Source organism: Hylobates moloch, unplaced genomic scaffold (assembly GCF_009828535.3).
Source record: "Hylobates moloch isolate HMO894 unplaced genomic scaffold, HMol_V3 SCAFFOLD_5, whole genome shotgun sequence".
NCBI lineage: Eukaryota > Metazoa > Chordata > Mammalia > Primates > Hylobatidae > Hylobates > Hylobates moloch.
The window spans coordinates 85,302,362-85,318,151 of NW_026652280.1; the positions used below are offsets into that span (position 1 = coordinate 85,302,362).

General features: G+C 40.6%; 1 protein-coding gene and 1 non-coding gene across 3 annotated transcripts in view; both read left to right on the top strand.

The window, feature by feature from the left end:
- PACS1 (phosphofurin acidic cluster sorting protein 1) overlaps positions 1 to 15,790 on the top strand; it is a 158,887-nt gene that overhangs the window by 72,011 nt on the left and 71,086 nt on the right. The gene's annotated exons all lie outside the window — the stretch shown is intronic.
- Positions 6,685 to 6,789, top strand: LOC116470095 (small nucleolar RNA U13). The gene has a single exon (XR_004248524.1). It is a non-coding gene; the product is annotated as a small nucleolar RNA U13 (small nucleolar RNA).

Below are 15,790 nucleotides of genomic sequence, written 5' to 3' on the forward strand. Positions count from 1 at the left end.
ATTCAGGGAAGATAATCAGTCAATAGAAACTGTCTCTGAGAGAGCCTAGATGTTAGGTTTAGTAAACAAAGACTTCAACACAGCTATTATAGATGTGTTCAGGAAATACAGGAAACTATGTATGTCATGTTTAAATATTTAAAGAAATGTATGATGACAGTGACTCAATAAATCTCAATAAAACAGAAACTATAAAAAAGAACCAAATGCAAATTCTGGAGATGAAAAATACAGTAACTAAAATTAAAAATTCACTACAGGAATTCAACAGCAGATTTGAGACACAGAAAGAATCAATGAACTTAAAGATAGATCAATAGAAACTGCCAATCTGAAGAACCTGAGAGAAAAAAATGAACAGAGCCTCAGAGATCTGTGGGACAACATCAGGCATACCAACACACATGTCGCAGAATCCTACAAGGAAAGGAGAAGAAAGGCAGTAAAAAAAATGTCTGAAGTAACAGCCAGAAACTTCCTACATTTGATGAAAATCATGAATCTATGAAAACTTCAAATCGGATAAATACTGAGGGATCCACACCTAGGCATATCCTGGTCAAATAATTGACAGGCAAAGACAAAAAGAGGCTGGGTGCGGTGGCTCACGCCTATAACCCTAGCACTTTGGGAGGCCAAGGTGGGCAGATCACTTGAGGTCAGGAATTCGAGACCAGCCTGGCCAACATGGTGAAACCCCCATCTCTACTAAAAAATACAAAAATTAGCTAGGTGTAATGGCACATGCCTGTAGTCCCAGCTACTCGGGAGGCTGAGGCAGGAGAATCACTTGAACCTGGGAAGTGGAGCTTGCAGTGAGCCGACATCATGCCACTGCACTCCAGCTTGAGCGACCAAGTAAGGCACTGTCTAAAAACAAACAAACAAAGACAAAAAGAATAAGAATGTCTTGAAAGCAGCAAGAAAAAGATAACTCCTCAAGTTTTGTATTGTAACAGTATGAATGTTTGCTGACTTCTCAGCAGAAACAGTGTAGGGTAGAAGGCAATGGAATGACATATTAAAAGTACTGAAATAAAAAACAAAACAAAATTTTTATATCTAGCAAAAGTATTCTTCAAAAATGAAGGCAAAATAAAGACATTCCTAGATTAAAAAAATACTAGGAATTGCTTGCTACCAGATCTACCTGAAAGAAGTTTTTTTGACTGAGAGGAAAATTCTACCAATGGGCAGTAATTCAGATCCACAAGACTAAAGGAAGAACACCAAAATTGCCAAATATTTGGGTAAATGTAAGATAATGTATAAAAATAGCTGAGGCTCAAAGTAGTAAAGAGTATTCTCCTGGTAAGAGGAAAATGATAACAATGGAAACTTGGGTCAATTTAAAGGAATAAAGAATGCTAAAAATAGTAAGTATGTAGATAAACATAACAAATTTTCTAATGTAATTTTTCTAAATGGTAATAGACAGTAAAAAGCAAAAATAATAATGTATTATGGAGTTAAAACATGTAGAATAGAGAGTAAAGGGGTGATTCCTGGGTAGGGAGTAGTGGGAGGGAAGTGGGGTTAGTTAATTGGTACAAAAAGAAAGAATGAATAAGAGCTAGTATTTGCTAGCACAACAGTGTGACTATAATCAGAAATAATTGTGATATAAAAATAACTAATTATTGTCTGTGACACAAATGATAAATGCTTAAGGTGATGGATACCCCATTTACCCTGTTGTGATTATTATGCATTGCATGCCTATATCAAAGCATCTCAAATAACCTATAAATATATACACCTTCTATGTACCCACAAAAATTAAAAATAAATTTTTAAAATTTAGAAATGAAATATACGGCCATAATAACAAAAGACATAAGGAAAAAAAATACCTGAGACTCTCTTGTAGTTTGTTGAGTGTAATCGGCATAATCCTTTTGAAAGCTAGTTGGGCAGTAGCCATTAAAAATTTACTTTTTAAAAATTAATTATTATTATTATTTTTTGAGACAGAGTCTCACTCTGTTGCCCAGGCTAGAGTGCAGTGGTGTGATCACAGCTTACTGCAGCCTTGACCTCCTGGGCTCAAGTGATCCTCTCAGCTTAGCCTCCCAGGTGGCTGGGACTACAGGCACACACCAGCATGCCTGGCTAATTTTTGTATTTTTTATAGAGATGGGTGTCTTGTGAGGCTGTGCTCACACTCCAGACCTCAAATGATCCTCTTGCCTCGGCCTCCCAGAGTGCTGGCATTACAGGTGTGAGCACCATGCCTGGCCTACCATTAAAAATTTAAATGTTTAGTCCTTTTGACTCAGCACTTTCAGTTTTAAGAACATATATTATAGAAACACTACAATAACTTTGTAATAACTAAAAACTATAAAAAAGTCAAATGCCCATCAGAAAGGGACTGATTAAGTAGTAGTATATTTATTTTGACTAAATATTATAACCATTAAAAGGAATGAAGTCAGGCCGGGTGCTGTGGCTCACGCCTGTAATCTCAGCACTTTGGGAGGCCAAGGAGGGCGGATCATTTGAGGTCAGGAGTTCAAGACCAGCCTGGCCAACATGGTGAAACCCCTTGTCTACTAAAAATACAAAAATCAGCTGGGCATGTTGGCGTGCACCTGTAATCCCAGCTACTTGGGAGGCTGAGGCATGAGTATCGCTTGAACCAGGGAGGTGGAGGTTGCAGTGAGCCAAGATCGCACCACTGCACTTCAGCCCGGGCAACAGAGTGAGGCTCCATCTCAAAACAAAACAAAAAAGAATGAAGTCACTATATATGTTTTAACATGGAAAGGTGTCCACTTAACAGCTGCTAAATTTGATGCATTTGGTCGAAGAGATTGAGCAGCACAGAAGTATATGCTCAAAGGTATGTGTGAGCATGTGCACATGCACACACACTTTTTTTTTTTTTTTTTTGAGATAGAGTCTCCCTCTGTCACCCATTCTGGAGTGTAATGGTGTGATCTCGGCTCATTGCAACCTCTGCCTCCTGGGTTCAAGCAAGTCTCCTGCCTCAGCCTCCTGAGTAGCTGGGATTACAGGCATGCGCCACCACACATGACTAATTTTTGTATTTTTAGTAGAGACGGGTTTTCACCACGTTGGTCAGGCTGGTCTCGAACTCCTGATCTCAGGTGATGCACCTGCCTCGGCCTCCCAAAGTGCTGGGATTACAGGTGTGAGCCACCATCCCCAGACTTCTTTTTCTTCAGACTTTTAATAGTGATCTTCTCTGGTGATTTATAGGATTGTTCCACTTTATTATATGTTTCCAAAATAAGAGTTTTTTTCTACTGTGTGTTTCTACTTTTTCTACTTTTCGAACTATTACTTTAAAAACAAATATTTTATAAACATATACATTTTAAAAAGTAGCTCATAGCATAACATTAACTTTGCATTTGAAATTGTGAGATTAAATCAAGTACCCGGTCTATAAACAGCACTTTCTACATCCATTCCACATCTTGTGTTCGTGTGTGTGTGTGTGTGTGTGTTTTACATATCTGTTCTGTACATTATAAGATCTTTGGGGGGCAAAACTGATCTTTTTTTTTGAGACGGAGTTTCGCTCTTGTTGCCCAGGCTGGAGTGCAGTGGCGTGATCTCGGCTCACTGCAACCTCTGCCTCCCGGGTTCAAGCAATTCTCCTGCCTCAGCCTCCTGAGTAGCTGGGATTACAGGCATGCACCACCACACCTGGCTAATTTTGTATTTTTAGTAGAGGTGGGGTTTCTCCATGTTGGTCAGGCTGGTCTCAAACTTGCGACCTCAGGCGATCCACCCGTCTCGGCCTCCCAAAGTGCTGGGATTATAGGCTTGAGCCACCATGCCCGGCCAAAACTGATCTTATTCATATTTGTTCAATTCCTCCCCCCACATCCCCTCTCTCTATTCCTATCATATAGTGCTTTGCACATAACAGACCATCTGTGAATATTTATACTTTATTAAAGACATATAAAATAGTAATTATTCTCTACAGCAATTGGAATCCAATACAGTAATCTATAATACAGTTATTTGATCCACTGACATATGTTCTTTCTCTTTCTCCCAAAAATAACCATTGAGACTAACAAAACCAAAACAAAACTGAAACAAAGAGCTCTAGCTTTTCCCATCTTCTCCAGTTACTAAATGTAGAACAGACTAGGTTTTGCTGACTTCTAGGCAGGAAACAGATTCTGTTTCTAGGAACAGAATTCCTGTGTCTAACTGAGCTATTCTTTTTCTTTTATGTTGTTTCCTTTTCACTAAAATAGAAAAAAAAAACATTTTAAGCCTTTCTACTTTTGCTATATGGCTTTATCACATGCAACATTTGGAATATTTGATCTAATAAATTTCTAAAGACAATTAGGACTTTGCCACTGAAGTGTTATTGTTCATTACTTGAAAACGTGTTACTTTTAAATATTTTGTTTATAGCACTATGCTTTTAAAAGTAAGGTGTTATTTTTAAAAATCCAAAAAGTAAATTACTTTCTGTTGGATTAGAGGAAATTTCCATTAAGGGAGATTGAGTGAAGTGGTTGCATAAACCCTCCTACAGATCACAATTGAAAGATGTGGGTGAAATATAGGAAACAACTAAAAGCATCCAAAAGCTTTCCCTAGAACCTGAGGAGAATTGACTCCTGAAACACTATAATAGAAGGAGCAAGAATTGCAAGTTTATGACTTTTTTGCCAGAAGTTATGCATCAGTACCCATGGTGGTTTCAGTAGAAAGAAATGATAGTGGAAAGCTGCAGCTTTACAGATGAGAGGTGCCAAAGAAAAGAAGTCAGGGATAGAAGAGAAGCTGGAAAGTTCAGGGGGGAATCCTGGAAACAAGAGAGGACTACAGAAAGGGTGAGGCCCCACGTCTGAGTGAAAACTGCCCAAATTCCTGGTTGACTATTAAACTCTAATTGTATAGTGAAATCCCAGGGAGCCCAGCAAAACAAAAACAAAAAAACCAGCCAACCAATGAAACAGCAAGCAGGCAGAGGCTAGAGAGGAATCTACCCTTAAAAGACAGACCTTTGGGAGGCCGAGGCGGGCAGATCACGAGGTCAGGAGATCGAGACCATCCTGGCTAACACAATGAAACCCCATCTCTACTAAAAATACAAAAAATTAGCCGGGCGTGGTGGTGGGCGCCTGTAGTCCCAGCTACTCGGGAGGCTGAGGCAGGAGAATGGCGTGAACCTGGGAGGCGGAGCTTGCAGTGAGCCGAGATCGCGCCACTACACTCCAGCCTGGGCGACAGAGCAAGACTCCGTCTCAAAAAAAAAAAAAAAAAAAAAAAAAGACAGACCTATACTAGATGAGATCTGTGAGGTTCATGCTTTTTAAAACAGTATATCCCTAAACTGTGAGCAGCGAAGCAGTGGAAAGCTGAAGCCTTAGTGGCTTGGGGTTCAGAGGAAAGACCCTAATATTGCCCAAGCAGCTGAAAACTTAGGAGGAAATCACAAGAACACAAAAGTCACAGAGAGTGTGAGCCCCTAAATCTGAGTATGATCAGCCTAAATCCCTGGGTGTCTGCCAGATTACACAGAAGCATGGGAGACCCCAGGGAGCTAGGCTAGACGTTGTAAGAGCTGAGCAGAGATAGCAGCTGCTTCATACGACAGGAGAGACAGTTTGCAGTTTGAATCCAGGCAAGTTAACTGCCTACTAGAATATAAAAAGAGAAAGTCCTCAGAAGAACATAGTAGAATCCAGAGTTGCTATAACATTTTATCTACAATGCCAAGTTTTCAATCTACGATTACTAGACATGTAAATAAAGTGGAAAGTCTAATTCATACTCAGGAAGAAAAGCAGTAGACACTGACTCTGAGCGTCTAAGTGGGTAGTGTTGGATTTTGCAGGCAGACTGCAAAGCCGCTGTCCTATGATCAAAGAATTATAGGAAAATTTGATCAAAAGAATTAAAGGAAAAATAAGTGAACAGATAAAGAAATTGTAACAAAGAAATGGAAAGTGAAAAAATGGAAGTTGTAGAGCTCAAATAAGTAATAGCTGAAATAAAAACTCACTGGAGGCTGGGTGCAGTGGCTTACACCTATAATCCCACAACTTTGGGAGGTCAAGGCAAGAGGATCACTTGAGCTCAGGAGTTTGAGACCAGCCCGGGCAACATAGTGAGACCCCACCTCTACAAAGCAATTTTAAAATGAGCCAGGCATGGTGGTATGTACCCGTAGTCCCAGCTACTTGGGAGGCTGAGGTGGGAGGATCGTTTGAACCCAAGAGATCGAGGCTGCAGTGAGCTGTGATCGTGCCACTGCACTCTAGCCTGGCTGACAACATGTCTCAAAAGAAAAAAAAAAGTTCACTAGATGTGCTCAACAGCGGTTTTGAAATGACAGAGAAAAGAATCTGTACCATTGAAGATAGATCAATAGAAATTATCCCATCCAATGAAGAGAGGAGCAAAGATTGAAGAAAAGTGAGTAGAGCCTCAGAGATTTGTAGGACGATATCAGGTAGCCTAATATAAGTGTACCTGGAGTCCTAGAAAGGGGAGAGAAAAATAGGCAAAAAACAATATTTAAGAAATAATATCCCCAAACTTCTTAAATATGGTAGAAAACACTATAGATTCAAGAAGTTCAGTGGAGTCTAAGCACAAAGAAAAAGCACTCATAGGCACATCATAGTCAAATTGCTGAAACCAAAGATAAAAAGAAAATCCTAAAAGCAGATAGAGATCCTTTTGCAGCTCATGAGCGTGACGATTGGGTGTTCATGCATGTGTGTGAGGTGTGCCACCCTCTGAACCTTGTTACAACATCAGCACATTACATCTCTGAACTTGGTGGGGAGGGGAAGCAGGTAGAGAAAAGTGACACATTACATAAAAGGGATCAGTGTTACAAATGTGACTGACTTTTCATCAGAAACGAAGGAGGCCAAAAGACACTGGAATAGTATAGTCAAATACTGAAAGAAAAACCCTGTCAACCAAAAATCCAGTATCTAGAGAAACAAATTTTCAAAAATGAGGGCTAAAGACATTTTCAGAAAAACAAAAATTGAGAGAATTCATCACCAGCAGACTTCCACTAAAAGAAGTTTTCAGAATGAAGGGAAATGATACCAGGTGGTAACTCATCTACAGGAAGAAATGAAGAGCACTGGAAATAGTAAATATGTAGGTAAATATAAAAGGCTATGAATTTTTTTCCTTCTCTAATTTCTTTAAGATACATATGATTTTTTTTTGAGATGGGGGTCTCACTGTGTTGCCCAGGCTTGAGTGCGTTGGCTATTCACAAGGACAATTATGGTGCACTATAGCCTTGAACTCCTGGGCTCAAGCTATCATCCTGCTTCAGCCTCCTGAATAGCAGAGACTACAGGCGTGTGCCACTGTGCCTGCTGGTGACATAAGAAACAAGATTTTAAAGATTTTGTAACACTGTAGTGCTGGGTTTATAATGTACATATAGGTTGGTCACAGTGGCTCACACCTATAATCTCAGCCCTTTGGGAAGCCAAGGTGGGAGGATTGCTTGAGCCCAGAAATTTGAGGCCAGCTTGGGCAACATAGTGAGACCTTTTCTCTACCTAAAAAATAAAAAACCTGCCCGGGCGCGGTGGCTCACGCCTGTAATCCTAGCACTTTGGGAGGCTGAGGCAGGCAGATCACGAGGTCGGGAGATGGAGACCATCCTGGCTAACACGGTGAAACCCCATCTCTACCAAAAATACAAAAGATTAGCCAGGCGTGGTGGCAGGCACCTGTAGTCCCAGCTACTCAGGAGGCTGAGGCAGGAGAATGATGTGAACTCGGGAGGCGGAGCTTGCAGTGAGCGGAGATGGCGCCACTGCACTCCAGCCTGGGTGACAGAGTGAGACTCTGTCTCAAAAAAAAAAAACAAAAAACAAACAAAGCCTTTTAAACATATAATGTATATATAGGTGTAATTATGACAACAGTAGTACTAAGATGGGGCAGGGCAAATGGAAATTTACTGTTGTAAGATTTGTACATTTTACCTGCTTAGAAGAGACACACTTTAAACACAGAGACACAGGTTAAAAGTAAAAGGATGGAAAAAGATTATACCATGAAAAGAATACACATAAGAAAGCTGAAGTGGCGATATTAACATCAAATGAAATAAATTTTAAAACGAGGAATATTGTTAGAGATGAAGGATACTTTATAATGATAAAAAGGTCAATATCTTACAGAGCTATAAAAATCTTCAATGTGTATGTCCCTGATAACAGCTTCAAAATACTGAACCAGGTGCAGTGGCTCACGTCAGTAATCCCAGTGCTTTGAGAGTCCAAGGCAAGAGTATTGCTTGAGGCCAGGAATTCAAGACCAGCCTGGGCAACATAGTGAGATCCCATCTCTGCAAAAAAGTTTTAAAAATTAGCTCATTGTAGTGGTGCACACCTGTAGTCCTAGCTGCTCTAGGGGCTGAAGCAGGAGAATTGCTTGAGCCTGGGAATTCAAGGCTGCAGTGAGCTATGATAGCACCACTGCCCTCCAGCCTGGGCAACAGAGTGAGATCCTGTCTCTAAAAAATAAAAATAAAAAGGCTACTAGGACTGGTAAGTGAGTTTAGCGAGATACAGTAGGATCTCACTACTGTAAGAGAATACAAGGTCAGTATATCAAGAAAACCATTTATGTTTTGGTCAGAATACCAAAAAAACATAACTGGAAAAAAATTTTTAAGTATAGTGTTCCACTTGCCATATCATTCAAATACATGAAGTACTAGGGATAAATTTAACAAAATGTATGTAAAACTTACACACCGAAAACTACAAAATATTAGTATAAATAGGCTTGTGGATTGGAAATCTCAGTATCATAAACATAAGCAATTTTCTACAAATTCATCTGTAGATTCAATACATTCTCAATCAAAATTTCTGCTGTATTTTCGTTGTAGAAATTGAAAAGCTGGTTCTAGAATGTGTATGGAATGCAGAGTACTTAGAACTGGCAAAGCCAGCAAAAATTGAAGACTGACTTTTACAGCACTGCAAGGCTGTGATACTGGCAAAATAATAGACATGTACATAAATGAGAAGATGGAATCCAGAAATAGATCCACACGTAAATAGTCAATTGATTTGCAGCAAAGGTCCTGAGGCAATTCAATGGGGAAAGGAACATCTTTTCAACACATGGTACAGCAGCAACTAAATATCTGTGTGGAAGAAAACAGACATTAACCCATACCTGATATGCTGCCCAGAAAACTCAAAACGGACCAAAGTCCTAAATGAGTTAATACTATAAAGCTTCTGGAAAAATTACAGGGGAAAACGTTCATGTGACTTCTGGGTGTGAAAAGATTTTCTAAGTAGGATACAAAAAGCACATGCCATAAAATAAATGAATGCTAAATTGGACTTTATCAAAATTTAAATGTTTGCTCTTCAGAAAGGAATGAAGAAAATGTACAATATGGGATAAAATGTTTACAATAGATAAATCTGACGAAGGATTGTAAAGAACTCTTACAATTCAATAATAGTAACCCCATTTTTTAAATGCACAAAAGATTTCAAAGTATACTTCACAAGGTAAGATAAAACAGTAGCCAGGAGCTACAGAAAATACTTCATATTATTAATCATCAGAGAAAAGCAATTTCCAGCCATATTGAACTACCACTCTTTACCCTCTACGTATGCCTAAAATTTAAGAGACCGATAGCACCAGGTGTTGGCAAGTATGTGGCACAAGCAGAACTTTCATATGCTCTGTTGAGAATGTGAAGTAGTACTAGTTCAGAAAACAGTACTTTGTTTTAAAGTTAAACAACAGTTACTCAAGGATACAGTAATTCCATGCCTAGATATTTATCTGAGAGGAATGAAAACGCAGAGGCTTCTCTATGAGTGTTCATAGCAGCGTATTCATGATGGCCAAAGGCTGGAAACAATCCGGGGGCTCATCAGCAAATGGATGAACAAACTGTGCTGTCCCCGTCCAATGAGAGCTCTCAACAGGAAAAAAGAGCTCTAGACAGCATGTATCCGGCTCAAAAACATGCTTTGCGAAAGAAGCCAGACCCAGAGGTGTACATGCTGTATATTTATATAAAAATCTCAAAGGTGCAAACCAGTGGATAGTGACAAGAAAATAGAGGAGTGATTGCCTGGGGCTTGGGTGGAGGGAAGATTGCAAAGAGGCATAAAGGAACTTTCATGGGTGATGGAAATGCTCAGTGTCTTTATTGTGGGGGTGTTGACACTGGTATGTTTTATGTAAATTGTATGTAAATTTTGTTTATTGTCTGTAAATTATATCCTCCACAAAGTTGTTTCTTCTTTTTTTAATTTTATATATATATATATATATATATTTTTTTTTTTTTTTTAAAGACAGAGTCTTGCTGTGTCCCCCAGGCTGGAGTGCAGTGGTATGTGATCTCGGCTCACTGCAACCTCTGCCCCCCACCCCCGGGTTCAAGCGATTCTCCTGCTTCCCGCAGCTGGGATTACAGGCATGCACCACCATGCCCAGCTAATTTTTGTGTTTTTAGTAGAGATGGGGTTTCACCATGTTGGCCAGGCTGATCTTGAACTCCTGGCCTTAAGTGATCCGTCCGTCTTGGCCTCTCAAAGTGCTGGGATTACAGGCGTGAGCCACTGTGCCCGGCCTAAGGTTGATTTAAAAAAAAATCTTACCGGCCGGGCGCGGTGGCTCATATCTGTAATCCCAGCACTTTGGAAGGCCGAGGCAGGCGGATCACGAGGTCAGGAGATCGACACCATCCTGGCTAACACGGTGAAACCCTGTTTCTACTAAAAATACAAAAAATTACCCGGGCATGGTGGCGGGCACCTGTAATCCCAGCTACTTGGGAGGCTGAGGCAGGAGAATGGCGTGAACTTGGGAGGTAGAGCTTGCAGTGAGCCAAGATGGCACCACTGCACTCCAGCCTGGGCGACAGAGCGAGACTCTGTCTCAAAAAAAAATCTTTCCGTGGTTTAATAAAGGCAGCTATTCAGTATTCACTCTCTAGGTGATGATTATACTTTAGGTTGTTTATTCTCTTTCCCAGAACCTCTTTCTTGTTCAGGTATCAGATTCCTCTTTGTGGTGATGTTCTTCTAGGAAGAATGTTCTGACCCCAAGTTCTGGTCATTTTGCTTTGATAATTTTGTCTCCCCTCAGTTACGTAGGATGGTACATGTTACCAAGTTGTGACCAATGACAAATGAACAGATGTCTTCAGGGTCAGGAGAGACTTTTAGAAAAGATGGAGAAATGGGATGGATTATATTTCCTCCCTCCCCAACCCCACTAAAATGACAGTAAAGGAATTTTCTTTTTAAAAAGTTACAAATCTATAAGGATGAAGAGATTGGGAGAGGAGATCGCAGTGGGCCAGAATTTTTCCCTACAAAATTTTGAAAACTGAAATGTAGGTGCATATATGATGAGTAATTTAGGTTTCAACTTTATCTGCTCCAGTAAGTATTTGCAGTGGAGGAAGCTAACAGGAAGCAATCCTGTTTTCAGCTGCATGTGGGCCATGTTCTGAGATAAGTTTTAGGTACCTGCGAATATAGGATATACACTGGGGCTGAAAACAGGAAAATGAGTTGAAAGTCTGAATGTGGAAGAGTTAGCACCCCAGATCCCCATCCCCAAAGAATATGTGTGTCAAAGTCTAACCTGGGGAAATCCTGTTATAAATGAGGATGGGAGGCAGGTTTCTTACCTAAAATAGTAGATCAAGTTGATGTCTGCATATTCAGCCAGATCTTTCCACCTACCTTCCTGTCTTGGCTCCTACTGTCTTGGCTATGGGGCTTGTTATCACAGATACCATCTCTGCCCACCAAGACATTGAAAGACTTACCTCAGAGCAACTGACCCATCCTTGGCTCCTAGAACACTCATTTATAAGCCCCTCAGCCAGGACATTATCACATTTCTGTCTGGGGAAATTGACTAGCCTATGGGAAAAACAAACAAACAAACATAGTATTTAGAATTTCCTTATCCCATCACATGCTGTGAGGTCCCACAGTAAGCAAGCGGTGCTCATCCACATAGAATTTCTAGTTAGCTCTTCAGCACCTCTTTTGTTTTTTGAGACAGTGTCTGGCTCTGTTGCCCAGGCTGGAGTGCAGTGGCATGATCACAGTCTCGGCTCACTGCAGCCTCCTTCCCCTGGACTCAAGTGATCTTCTCACCTCAGCCTCCCAAGTAACTGAGACTACAGATACGTACCACCACACCTGGCTAGTTTTTTTTTATTTTTCGTAGAGACAAGGTTTTGCCATGTTGCCCAGACTAGTCGCGAACTCCTGAGCTCGAGTGATCCACTGGCTTTGACTTCCCAAAGTGCTGGGACTACACGTGTGAGCCACTGTGCCCGGCCTGCACTTTGAAAAACAAATTCCTCAGAGATAAGATGTTACATCAAGGAAACAAGAGCAGGATGCCATGTAAAGGAACTATTCAAGAATGTTCTTGAGAATTGAAAAATCTCACTAAGTGAAGATTGCAGTAAAGCAGTTGGAAGGTAGGCCGGGCATGGTGGCTTACAACTGTAATCCCAACACTTTGGGAGGCCAGTATAGAAGGCTCACTTGAGACCAAGACTTTAAGACCAGCCTGTGCAATATGGTGATACCCTGTCTCTACAAAAATAGAAAAAACTAACTGGGTGTGGTGGGGCACACCCCTAGTTCTAAGTACTTGGGTGGCTGAGGTGGGAGTATTGGGTGAGCCCAGGAGTTCTAGGGTGCAGTGAGCTATGACCACACCACCACACTCCAACCTGGGTGGCAGAGAGAGTAAAGTAAAGCAGTTGGTCAAAGATAACAGACAATAAGTGGAAGAAAAAAGAAAATTAAAGGATATCTAGGAGGTCCAACATCTGACTATTGGAGTTCTAGAAAGGTGAAGGACAAGGCATTATTTAAAAAGCAACACAAGAGGTTTTCCCCAAAAATGTCTCAGATGGATAAGAGCTCACCCAGTGTCCAGAATGAAAAAAGTGATGAAAAAGACCCTCAACAGTACATTGTCATAAAATTTTGTGACACTGATGGCAAATTTTAAAGGCATCAGAGAGAAAAGTCACATAAAAATGATCTAAAACAAGTGATATTAGACCAGTTAACAATAGCACTGGGATCTAAAAGATAATAGATTAATGCCATCTAAAGCCTGATGGAAAAATTTTCAGTCTATAATTCTACACCTAGTCAAACTGTCAAATCAAGAGTGAAAAATGTTTTCAGAAATGCAGGGTCTCGGCCGGGTGTGGTGGCTCACGCCTGTAATCCCAGCACTTTGGGAGGCCAAGGCAGGTGGATCACCTGAAGTTGGGAGTTCGAGAGCAGCCTGACCAACATGGAGAAACCCCGTGTCTACTAAAAATACAAAATTAGCTGGGCGTGGTGGCGCATGTCTGTAATCCCAGATAGGAAGCTGAGGCAGGAGAATCACTTAAACCCGGGAGGCGGAGGTTGCGGTGACCCGAGATCACGCCATTGCCCTCCAGCCTGGGCAACAAGAGCAAAACTCAGTCTCAAAAAAAAAAGAAATACTGAGTCAAAGAGTATGTGCATATGCAAGGTGGGGAGACATTACCAAACTGCCCTCCATAGGGGTGTGCCAGTTACATTCCCACAAGCTAGGTACTAGTGCCTGCTTCCCCACAGCCTGGCCAAGAGATTGTCGTAGGTTTTTCAGTTTGGGGGGCGGGGGAGCAAGTGGTATTTGCTGATCTGGTAAGTGTAGGATGGCAGCTGTTTAATGTTGATTAATCCACCCATATGAGACTGACATGGAAGATTACTCCACTTTCACAGAAACAGTGGAAAAAGTTCAGCTATCTTTACATTTAACAAGCTGTAAGGAAATGCTAACAGATTAAGAAATTAACCACAGGAGCTAATTAGAAAAAGATCTGGCAACATGCCCAGCTCATCCAGCGGCAGAGGGAGAAAATATTCTGCATTTGTGACACTGTTTAGAAAGGGGTAATTTAAATGCCCTTTAATCTGGGCTAGTATTGTCCAATTAAGAAGTGTGTTAGAATGATAACACTTGGATTTTTTAATATTTAGTGTGGTGAAGCAGATTTATTTTCTCCCCTTAGTATATTTATATTGAATGGTAAAGGTTATAGTTTAATTAAATAAGCTACACATTTCCTGTTTTGTTTTAAACCACTGTGCTAGGAGTTAGATTCAAATAAGAGTTGGACATGGTCTGTGTTCTTCAACGCATTAGTGCAGTGTGACTGTAATTCAAATGGGAGTTTGACACCGAAGTTTTATATCTAATTTAGGCAGCCTAACCTAGTTAACACAGATTGGTGCTAGATCCTGGCTGACACCTACTAGCTGCATGACCTCAGGTAATCTACTGAATTTTTCTGCACCTCAGTTTTCTCAAATATAAAATAATGATAATTGTTTTGAGGATTAAATTATATACATTGCACATAACAGTATCTGGCTTATAGTGTTATATGTTTGCCATTATGATGTTACACCCCCACAAATTGTGAAAGTTTTGTTTAAAAAAAATTTTCCTGATTAAAAAAATTAACGCATGATCTTTATAGGAAATGTGGGATATATAGAAAAGCTTATTTTTTTTTTGAGATGAGGTCCCTTGGCCAAGATGGAGTACGGTAGCCCCAACGTGACTCACTGTATCCTCAATCTCCTGGGCTCGAGTGATTCTTCCACCTCAGCCTCCCAAGTAGCTAGGACTACAGGCATGTGCCACCATGCCTGGCTGATTTTTTTTTTGGCAGGGGAGTGAGGGTGGGGATGACGTCTCGCTGTGTTTCCCAGGCTGGTCTTGAACTCCTTAGGCTCAAGTGATCCTCCTGTCTCGGCCTCCCAAAGTGCTAGGATTATAGGTGTGAGCCACCACACCTGACCAAAAAGCATTTCTTAAAAACTCATCTATCACCTCACCACTAACAGAATAGTGTTAGCATCTGGGCACATCCTCAGAGGCAGTCTTGCTTGCATTGTGGTTAAGAACATGGACTCTGAAGCCACCTACCTGGGTTCATATTCAGGTCCCACTGTTTACTAATCTCTGTTCATCTCTCTCAGTTTGCTCATCTGTAAGATGTGGCTAATAGTACCCCTCACTTGGTGAGGATAAAGGATGCTAATATATGTAGAGCATCTAGAATAGGTGAGGCAGAGGTAAGTGTATGTGTTTGTGGTGTTGTTGTTATTCTCTCTGTGTGTATGGCCAAGGTTTAAAGAAATTTCATCAGCTTCTGAAATAGAGAATATATATATGTAGCACTAATGAGTGGTGCTGGCAGGCAAGAAGTGCTACAGGGGATAAACAAACATACACAAATATGTAATTTGCATGACCTGGCAGATGGCTGAAAGGCACTAAAAAAAAATTAGCCGGGCGTGGTGGCATGTACCTGTCATTTCAGCTACTCAGGAGGCTAAGGGGGTTAGGATCATCAGAGCCCAGGAGTTCAAAGCTTCAGTGAGCTGAGATCACATTACTGTACTCTAACCTGAGGGACAGAGCAAGAATCTATCTCTAAAACAAAAATAAAAACACCAAATAAATAAAAATAAAGAGGGCACTAGAGTGGAGAAAGGAAACTGAAGTAGAGCAGATGGAATCTTAGTTCCCCCTAGCTAAATGGAAAATAATTTCTTCCTGGGCAATTAGAAAAAAAAGTGAATAAACCCGTGGTTTAAAACTCAAGTAAAAGATAAGAATGTCTATATTGTGGGTAATAAAAAAAAGATCCTATTACTCTAATTTCATTGGGACAATGAATAAATTCCCACTTTAAATCTCAGCCAGAAAAGTA